Here is an 11751-nt window from a genome sequence, read left to right on the forward strand (position 1 = left end):
AAAGATGATGGAGATAGCAATAGCATCCACCATCTCCTTCAGTACTTGTGGCTGCATCTCATTGGGGCCCATGGATTTGTGGGTGTCAAGTTTGCCTACGTGATCTCTAACCCAATCCTCCTCAACAAAGGGAAAGTCTTCCTTTCTGCAAACTTTCCCTCTTGTCTCCAGGGTCTGGGATTCCTGAGGGCTGCCCTTAGCAGTAAAGACTGAAGCAAAGAAGGCATTCAGTAACTCTGCCTTCTCTGTATCTCCTGTCATCAGGCCACCTACCTAACTCAGCAGTGGGCCCACATTCTCCCTAGTCTTCCTTTTGCTACTATGTATTTGAAGAAAACCTTCTTGTTGTCCTTGACATCCCTTGCAAGATTTAATTCCAAATGGGCCTTAGCCTTCCTCACTGCATTCCTATATACTCTGACAATGTTCTTACAGTCAAAACTTTTTAATATAGTTTGCAAATGAATGGTTAGGAACTAGTCTCCTAATATTTGCTTGACATTCAGATTTATGAACCTGATTCTCTAAAGAACTGTATTTCCGGTTTTCATAATGCACTTCTCTTTTAATCACCTCTTACCTCTCTCTTCCCAGAGAAGTCTTTGCTATCTCCATTTACTGCCATTAGTAATCAAGAAAGAAAATATCCTGTTGTCATCTTCTGAATTGGGGTATTTGAGAATTGTTTTTATTGTACTATTTAATGCTTTTTTAAGCTGTTATCACTCAACAGTACAAAATGTACTGAAGCTGAAAAGAAGGCCCACCAAAGTGCATCCCAACACCCTGAAAGTTTCTTGTTAAAACTTAATTTTAATTTCTAAAGTTATGCCACTAAAGTTTCTGCTGCTTTCATTTTCTTCCTCTTCTACTTGAAGACAAATGTGGGAGCAGAATAATTAGTTTCTATTGTAATGAACTGTAAAATTTATAGTAGATTATTAAATTGAGAAACATAGAACAATATTATCATTAAGGATTTATAGGTTATAAAATTCAAATTATATATATTTCATAAATTCTCTCTAATCTTCATAGTTATTATGACTTTCCCAAATATCCTTCATGTTTCTTACTTCCATCTGGCATATTCTCACAGTTTAAGAGAATCTTACAAAAGTTGCACAGAGTTAATAAAACGGAATAAAACCAAAATTCCACCAGCTACATTTGCAAATACAATAGCAGACTTTCTACAGAAGAAAACATAGTTTGATAGATACCTCAGCAGATTCATTTTTCAAACAGGACACACTAAGCCTAAATGCAGTTTTATCCTAATTGTTGACAGCAGGATTTTTTTACAGTGGACAATGGAAATACTCCATTTCAAACTCAACCTCCTGTCCTGGTCAGATGAAAGTAGCAAGGTTTTGGAAAGAAAAACATATGCAAAACATCAAGGGTCAGTAGTACTGCCATAAATCAATAACAGTACCAGCACACTTGCTTGCAGAGAACACAAAAGGGTTAAGGAAAAATTTTTCCTTGCCAAAATGGTTCTGAAAACTGTTCTAAAGATGGTGTATCATTAGGTTTACATACAGATGTTGGCAAATCTGTCTGATATTTTAGCTTTTTCTTGGGAGCGATTTTTGTTTAATATATAACCAGAATAAACATTGTGTGCAAAGCTGAAGTATGTTTTGAGTGTCAATAGATGCTGCAAATAATTTAACAAGCACCTTCATGATGCTTCTTGCTGTAGGCAAAACATTTATTTTCTTCTGCTTAAAAGCAATGATTTTTTTATTATTTCCTTTTCGCAGCAGTTTACGAAAATACTAAAAGGAATGCTTCTAGTATAATCTCTTACGAAACAGACAATGCAACAAAATTCACTCCAGATCTCATTCTATTAAAATGAAGCTATGCCAGACTCTTGGCTACTATGGACTGCAAGTTCTAATAAATGTTAAAAAAATCTTTTGAGACTTTTGACTATTACAGAAGTCTTCAGTGAGGGAAATTCCCTATACAGAAACATGTAAAAGATTTCAGCTACATAATTAACATTTTTGTTCTAATTAACAGTCACTGAGTACCCTACTTACGATGTTTCTTCCATCTGATATGCCCTTTCCCTCCTAAAACACAGCATCAAACACAGATTCAGAATATTAGCTTTCTAAGCTAATTTGCTAGATTTTGCCCAACATATGACAAAACATGTCGCAGCATCACAGTGAAAGTACTCATACATACTTTCCATGCAGTAAAGAACTTCTGGTCTCTAAAGCTTGAAAAGATTAGCAATCCCAAACAAGGTTAAAAAAGCAAATTAGTTATGCAAGCTGGAATATGAAGAATCCTGTTAATGGACAATCCACAGTATCCCAAAGAGGTGTTGTCATGTCGGGCAAAATATAATTAAATTATTTTTGGAAACATTATTTTCCACACATACCTTCCTTTATTAAGACAAAGATATGCTCACAGTACTGAGAACATTGAAATTAAAAGATACAGAAAAATACTTACCTTAAAAACATGTGTTTCTCAAGTCTGACCACTCCAGAGGCATAAATCAGTAAATCCATTCAATTATTAGGAATTATTCAGTACCACAGCTAAATCTTGATGGCAAGAGTAGCGATATAAATCTATGGTAATAATAGTGATCTATATGGATGTTATTCATTCTTATTATTCTCACCTCGAAAAAAATATTGTTTTTACACTGACTTTTGTTTATATCTTTTTACATTTGTTTTTATTGATAATTCATACCTAAAGATTTGGAAAGTCAACTACAGGGTGGGGAAACTATTGGTTATACATAAATACATATATTAAAAATTAAATATATAAAATATATGTAAGTTACACAGTCTGGACTCTGAGTTCAGCTTCAGATCCAGCATTATTACACAGCCTGCATTCTCTAATGTGTTTCTAGGGTTACATTCCTTCACTGAGGCCAGACTGCTTACTAGCGCAAGGGGAGGGTAGTTAATCCCAGATAAGCAGCCCTCCGTGACCCTCACTAGAACACGATGAGCACACTAAAGGAAAGACAGTCCAAGCAAATAAATTCAGCTGGACCATCTTTGTGGAACGATGGCAAGATGGCAAAAACCTTGCAGTCAAAGCAAATGGCCAATAATTTGGTTATTAGCAGCAGAATAAAACACAAACAAGGAGTTTTACCGTAGTTCCCAAGTTATTTGTGGCTAAGATGCACCTGAAAAGCTGGCAACTAGTAAGGAAATGTGCTCCTTAAAAGGCTCTAGAAAGTCCCATCCAGTCTATTTATTTACCATTTTCTCTATGTTCACTGTTGGAAATGAAGCAGCAGTAGATTCAAGGAAAGTAAGAAAAGAGTAAACACCTACCTGTTGTTCTAGTGCAACCAAAATAAAAGGTCAAATTCTAGAATGTCCAAATAAAACTGGATAAACTTAATTACGTACATTAACATTCAACCACAGAATACACATTAATTCTGAAGAGATATTAATTTCATACAACACAATTTCTGAATGCATGAATTCACATGAATATGTGAATACATGAATTATTTCAAAATTTTGGGGCAGCAGAAGAGCAGAAAGATTTCGGTGCCCCACTCTGTGCGGTTCTTTGCAGCAATGCAGGAGCTATAGATTCAAGCATCTACAATGTCAAAAAGTATGCACAGATTTAGCTATACAACTCTCATTGATGTAAAACCATAAAGTCACCTAGAAGTATTTGAAAATGCAGGACTATAACTTCAGACCAAAGCACAGTAATCCTGTTTTCAAAGTTCCCTGATAACAGCTGCAGTCCTTTGAATTTGCCTTGAGTTTCAGCGTGAAGATCTACAAAAAGATATCTATCTGTAAAAAACTCTGCTCGAGAAATGTCAAATGCAAATAGACTTTGAAGGAGTTAAATAACTGTTTCCAGAGGAGCAACAACCAATTTTAAGCTTATTTGTCAATTTAGTTTGATTTAAAAACACAAAAAGGAGACATCGACATAAAGCAATAGCACACAGCGATGCAGTAGGTTGCAGCGCGATTAGGTATTGCTGGGTACCACTATTAACGCTGTAGTAATGCATATACATGCACCAGTCTGCAGCCCATTCCGTCGTAATATGTATATGGTGCATACTGACAGCCGCGTGCCGTAACGGGAGCCTGCCTTTCCTTGACGTGATCTAGAGGCAACCCTCAAGGGGGTTATCTTTCACCATAAACAGGAATTATACAGGTAGCTAGTGTGGAGGAGATATCTTGTGTTAGGGAGAACCAAAGGGAAAAAAAACCAAGAAACTGAAAAAGAGTTGCTTTTATTTAAAAAACAGCAGGACTGGGAAAACAGCTCTTTAAAGAAGAACTTTTGATCTCACAGGGTAAATTTAGAAGACAAAATGCTTCCCAATTTTCATATGTGAATATCTAAATTCAGTCTACAGACAGAAATTGGAGTGGCCTGATTTCCACATCTCCTCAACAGTCACAATTCTCATAGTCTCTTCTATTTTTTGTATCATGCTAGCTTTTAAGGTATCTCTATATTGCATATTGCATGCCAGTTTGCTGTGCCTGATGTCCAAACCAGCCAAATGTGAGCCGGTTCTAAACAGCTAGGGTCTACTGACTAAACAAGAGCTGACAGATATACTAGCTAGGACTCAGCACTGTACTAACTGCATGGAAAGGAGAATTGTCTTTTTCAGGTGGACTAGGTCAAAAGATGAAGAATGGTGCCTACATATATATACTCAAGTATGTCACTCCCTGAATTCAGCAAGAAGAAAGTGCCTTGCAGCTTTGAAAGCTGAGATTGTTTGCATTTCCGTTAAAAAATGGATTTACATGGCACCTACAATGGAGAATTGTTATCCTCAAATGCAATGTAACGTGAACTAATGGCTATTTAATACCTAAGTGGATCTTTAATGGTGCATTTTTTTAAAATAATAAAGGCAAAATACATTCTACCATAACACATATGCATGAATGCATGCCTCCCCCTCACAAGATTAATATGTCTAAAATTTTATTTAATGGAAATTTAGACTTTAAAAATTGTGAAAGCTACAATCCTTTGAACATACTTAAATCTTGGAGGATTTTGGTAAGAGTGGATGCCAGAGTTCTCCAATTGCTTGTTATTCTTCTGATCACACTCGCATCTCACCTGTTGATAAGAAGACTCCATACAGGCTACAGGAAAGACCATGCCACTTCTTTCTCCATCCCTCCTAGTAGAACTGCTCCATTTAGTGAATGGAGAGAGAGACCAGGGTAAAGGATGATTATGCAGATATCCATATAGAAAGGGAGTTATGGAAAAATTTCATGTGTTTAGCATGGCAATAACTGGATAAAACATACAACCATGCAGGGACCAGGTCCAGAAGCCAGGCTGATCCCAACCAAGGCAAGCGCTCTAATCATAACATTATGCACATACAGCTCCTATACCTAGCAACCCTCTTGGACACACAGCTACCTGATATACAAAAACCCTCACCATAAGAGGGTCAAGCTCTTCCTCTGCCCACCAACTTATAAATCTGAGGATGTCTGGGGAAACCAGGAGGTGTTGCAGCCTAAGAGGAATCATTCGCTGTTCCCACAATTCCCTGGTTCACACGAGTCCAGTCCATCTACAAGCGCGGCCTGAGGATGAAACCCCACTGTTTGGCAGGCAGAACGTACCCCAAAGAAAAAGTAAGTTTGAAACACCTTCAGCTTTCACCCAAAAGGATTCATATGCCAGTGAGACTTTTAAATTACAAAGGTGTTGCAACTAAAGCACAAGGGTAACACTAAACATCAGGAGATGCATCTTAAGTAGCAAATCTAATTCAGGGGTTAATAATGAACATTTACTTCAATAATACTTAAGTGTGAGATACACTAAGCAACTTAGCACTCAGGATGGAGATAATGCAAAGACTGTTCTGAAGCCAAACTCTGAACACTAGCTATATTAATTTAGAAAAACAATTTATTAATGGAAAGACTCCAGCTATCCAGTGGGTTAGGCTGAACAAGAACTGACTCAGAATGAGCGACTGGTGGGAAGTATAGACTTCTTTCTTATTTTCCCTTTTGAAGCAACCATATGCCATCCTAAATGCTTTCCAAGTGTCCTGAAATCATTATTTTCTGCTAAAAGGTTGACATTCAAGAGCACTGCTAGAATTGCTTTCCTCCTTTCTTCATTGTTCCCATTTACAACTATCATCTACAAATTGTAAGTATTTGTTCTCTGGGATCATTACTTCATCATAACTTCTCTGTTAGCTGTGGCCACACCAGACTGAATGCAGCTAACATTGACAGACATTAGAAAACAGAACTTCCTAAATGTGTATGGAAAATCACACACACAAAAAAATTATACTCAAATCTCAGCTTGAAGAATCATGACTGAACTAAAATCATTCACACCATTGCATAAAAAAATATTTAGAAAAATCCTGAACCTCTATTTGGCATTTTTACCATTACTTACTTGAGAAATAGGAAGAATCATTATTTAATCATCAGTTACCTTTAAAGAAAACAGATACTAACATTTCAAGTACAAATACAAAAGAAATCTCATAACATCTCATCCCTCGTAAGAGAGAATTAATGCAGAAGTTATCTGAAGGTTTTAAGGGCCTATTCATGGAGTTATTCTCTCAGTACCTCAATATCAACCTTTGGGAAAACTGGCTATTCACAACAGAAACAGCTTATAAATTCACCCCAAATTTTTTGATCCTTGGTATAGTGATGTTCCTGCACTTTCCTGAGATGTTGATAGAAGGAACACACTGAACAAAATGGACGGTAGATATAGTATAGAGAGAATCTTCTTTGTAGCATTGCTGACAATTTCTTCTGTTAGTTCTCCATAGTGTTTGTCGATAGCTTTACACCAAGATAAAATAGGCAGTTACTGAGTCTGAGTTTGGAAGAATATCCATCTCTAACACTTCATATCTTTTTTCTCCTGAAAAAAATAACTGTCCTGAGCCCAGTCCACAGATAATCAAGACAATCAGACAATCAAGCTTTGTATTGATTTATAAGCAGTATTTCCATAATGATAAGCCATCTCAAAATAAAGAAACAACAAAATCCACAGTATACATTATTTAAGAAAGGTATTCTACAGTACATGATTACTGCTTTTAAAAAAAAGCATTCTGTATAAATCAATGTTACAGAATATTCACCTCACATAGGAGGTAAAACATTCCCTTCTTAAATAAAAACAAAAGATCTTATTTCCAGAACAAAGAAGATTTTTCATGCATATATTATTACAAATCAGATGGACACGAATTTTCAATTCGTTGTCTTTAATGGAAATTTATAGTATGTCAAATAGCTCTTTCTCTGGACTAATCCCATTTCTCCTTGTAAGCAGTTCTTCAAGAAGAAAAAAAGGGCCAACTGTTTTTTGTTTTTTTTTTTTTTTTTAATATGCTGACCTAAGAGCCAAGATCAATATTAAGCTGGCATTGTGCAAGAAGCCCAGCATGCAAAAGGCAGTCTCCTGCTCACTGCCTGCGCTCGCTGTTCCTGTGGCATCCCTTCAAAGTGGGCTCACCAACACACATCCCACTGCTGCTCCCTATCCTGAATGGGACTCAGCCTTTTTGTATGCCAGGACACTGCTCACACTGTTGGTTGGTGAACTTTTCATAAGCTCCTCTGTCATCACCCTGACTTCCCACTTCAACACACACCTTGTTAGTTAGCACATCTTATTCTCCCTCTCAACTAATCTGCAGTTATGGGCCCTGTTAGCGCCAAAATCTTTATCCAGAAAAATGCACTTTCAACTTTCAGAGGTCCCAGCTGGTCATCAGCAAGACTTCTAACTTAGATGCAATGGTGCCAGTAAAACTTACTGACTAGGTGCCCATCTGAACAAAAGGGTGACCAACACTCTTCCTAAAGAGGAAAAATATAATCAATGTCAGAATACCCATCAAGATCACTATCTATTAGCAAATTCAGCTAAGGCTGTTATGGCCCTGCAGTGTTCTTTACATTGAATGAAGAATACCAAGTACAGTACTTTTTTATTTATGTCTTCCAAGCTCATACAAAAGACCGCTTTGTCCAAGGCAAAAAGCAGGACTTATTTTTCAACTGACAAATGACTGATTATTTTTAGACATTTTGCACTTGATGAAATCTAATCCATAACATCAAACCTCCCCTTTGAGAAACTCTAAGGACCATACCTACAGCTCCTGGGAGACTTTTATGGATTGTACATTGCTTTTTAAGGAAATTACATCTCAGAATTTTGTTTCTATGACAAGAAATAAGATTTCAACTCTCTATTCAGTTTCAGTAGACATATCGAAGGTCAATATGGTCTGCATATTTAGACTTCTAGAATAGGTATAAAGTGAAAACGCAAGTAAGTCATATTAAAAATATAAGAGCCTAGCTGTAAAAATCTACTGTTTATCCTTTATAGTGATGGTATTTTATTTTTCCAGTAGAAGTCCCAATTCTCCAAAGAACAGGATTATTGAAGTAACAGTGTACTACACACTGTTTTAATTTCAGGTATTTGAAACAATGATAGCTTAAAATGATCTGGAGTATTGTCGTATAAATCTCCAAACACTTTCTGTGTCCTTAATGTTCAAGCCTAAAATTGTTTCATTCTTCAGCTGACAGTGCACATTGTAAAACTTGCAGTTTATCACTTTTCTTTCATTCTTTTTCAGCAGCTACATTACCACATTCTTTTTTATTACTACTATTGCAGGATGTCACTATATAAGTGACATCATCAGGGAAGAATGAGGATTTGCAAGTAATAGCCAGAATTGCTCTGCAGTGCTACAGAGCTCTGCATTTCAGAGAAAGAGGACAGTCCTGCATTTTCAGTATGCTGAACATGTGTGCTATCAAATCTATTGCCTGTCACCACAGTCCCCCGGATCAGATAAATTATATCCCACAGTTGGGTAGTACAAAGGTAATTCTGTTGCCATATGTTGTGCCAAAGAGCTCATGCCGTGACAAGGTGCATTATAGATTGTGCTTTCGTATGTGATGCCCATTTTCTTCCTCATCTATGAGGAAGAAACCTTGCCTCCTTAAAGATTAAACTATCTCAAATAAAACAGCAAATCCAACATGCTGGATATTCAAATTCTGCTTAAAAAAAAAAGAAAAATAAATGTGCATCCAAGAGAGAGAAAAAGTCCAATAATTCTTCAGGTTTTGAAAATTATTTGTATTGTCCTAGTATACACCTAGAATTCACTACGACTTAATCCCAAGGATTCCAGCCCCAGCCCTAAGCGCCAATAAACCAGGGGAAAATGGAGTCAAGAACATTATGATCAGCTTCAGAGATTTTTTTTTATAAATGCTCTGCAGTCTTTTTGCATTTCTTTGGTTGGATGATTTCAAATGCTGGCATTGGTGGCAACTGACACATGGAGAAAAGAAGTATCATGAAGTGTAGAAATAAAATACGCAACAGTAAGTACAGCATCCCAGACCATGTTTAAGAGATTTTGCTTGCCTGTTTAATTTACTACTGGATTTCATTATTTAGCAGAAGTGAATTCAAGTAGCTGACAATATCACATAAATTATTTCACCATCAGCATCCAATTCAGTTCAGGAATAATCGAAAGCCATGACTAGAGTTGGGTAGAGGAGAGAAGGGAGGTCTGTTTGAAGTCCTGTTCCTGGCAAGAAAATAACCATACCATAAAATTCTCCTCAGTGAGTGCACGGGTTTCATCTTATGGAGCACAAACACAGATAACTATATTTTAGGCATAACTACAATATACAATATGCAAGAGGAAAAAAATTAATATTCTTGAAGATTTAAATGAGATATACTCTTAAACACATACAGCCATATGTGCTCATGGCCCATTTGCATCAATAACTTTGTCTAAACTCTTGGAAGTGAGAGCGGGCATGACATTCAGAAAGGGCACGATGTACTTTCGCCTCCTAACGGCCTCTAGAAAGCAAAGGCCTGCTACACAAGAACGCTTGGGATCAAAGGGTAAGAAAAATCTTTCCTGGAAATTTGTTCAGGGAAATAGTCTCATAATCACACTATTTTCTTTTCCAGTCTTCCATCAAGAAAGAGAATGAGATTTGCTTTCAAGGAATCACGCAAGTGTACAAGTCTCAGCCCATGCTAAGCTCACCCATGATGCTGCTCGTAGAGCAGGAGCCAAAAAAGACACATACTGCCTGCCAAAGTCAAGCCTAGGCTAGGCAGAACACCTACTCTCATAGCAATTTTCTTTTCTTATTTTTTAATCAATGAGTTTAGAAATTTGTTTTGCCAGTAGGCAGTCTGGATCTTCACCCCAATTTCAAGGTTACTAGAACATACTTCTTTTGATTTAAGGCCTTTTGCCTTCAGCTAAAATAGAGTTTACTATAATTATCCTCATTATAACATCCATAATTTTGGGCTCCCACAGGCACTAAAAGGGTGTAACAAGGATGGAATAAAATTTTACATCCACTGACCTCTAAATTAGTGCAAGCTTATTTCATTGAAAGTGGATACAAGGTAGGAAAAATTCTTTGCTTTCCACTTGCTTCTGAAATGCATGGAAGGAACTTTTTGGGTGGGAATGTGAGTTTGCCAGCTGCATTCTGGTTTCTCAGTCATACAGAGAGCTTATGGTCCAGATGCTACATGCATTTAGGCTGTTTTATGCACTATTTTCATGGCCAAGTGGTCATAAAACCCACAAAGGTTTATGGCCGTGTTAAGCACATTCTCACATCAAGTCATCCAACGGCTTACTCACTGTATAACGGCTCCTGGACATCACCTCCATCTGTGAACTTTATAGGAGATATTCATAATACAACGAGAAGGACCAAAACCGTTGGCTGCTCCTTTGTTGTAAGAAAACAGTGTGAAAATTTCCTCGGCTTTGGAAGCGGCTCTCCATTTGCCTTAGTGTTTCCAAGATGAACAAGCAGATGTGAAACTGGCTCACAGAAGGAGATTTCAGAACTAGTATTCCTTGTCTTCAGCTGTGAGGAACATACCTGAAGAGGGGTAAGCGGAGTCCCTAGATGTGCTGTCTTTTCTAAGAAACAAACCCTACATTGCTGCACAGACTCAGTTACCACCATGAAATAGTAAAAATGACACAACGGCATGTCAGCTAGCAGGCCGGTATTTTCTCTTTTGTTGTTAGAATCTTAGAAAGTTATTTAACACAAAAAATAACCAATGAAATCACAGCCTCTTTATGCAAGATACCATACAAATCCACTAGCCCCTTTCTCACAAGTAAAAGCGATAAATGTTCAAGACAAAATTAGATAGAATAAATGAATAGAATTAACTGAGAAGCAAAGGTAATGGCAGTATGGAGAGCAGAAAAATAAGAACGATTCACAGTATGTTCAGTTAATGTTATTATGCTTATGATAGACTGACATATACCCACCAACTAGCCCTCTACTCAGTTATTTGATATGAATATTTACAGTCTACAACCTGGACAGAGGTTGTTAAAATTATTTCACATTTTCCATCAAGACCTGTCAGACCACCTAGTGCTAAGAAAATGCTCTAAGTGAAATCTGATAGGATTTGTTATTTCAGTATTTCTTTCATTTTAGCATTCCCTACTAGTTGGCAATTACTTCCTACTGTACAATCTATTAAATATTCATGTCATACCATTTGCATAGTGCAGCTTTTCTGATAAAAAATACGTTATTCGTTCACTGCTTAGAAGATTGACCTAAGGTCCCTACTTTAAACACACAGTTATAT

This window comes from Rhea americana, unplaced genomic scaffold (assembly GCF_003343005.1).
Source record: "Rhea americana isolate MKP2758 unplaced genomic scaffold, rheAme1 scaffold_6, whole genome shotgun sequence".
Classification (NCBI taxonomy): Eukaryota; Metazoa; Chordata; class Aves; order Rheiformes; family Rheidae; genus Rhea; species Rhea americana.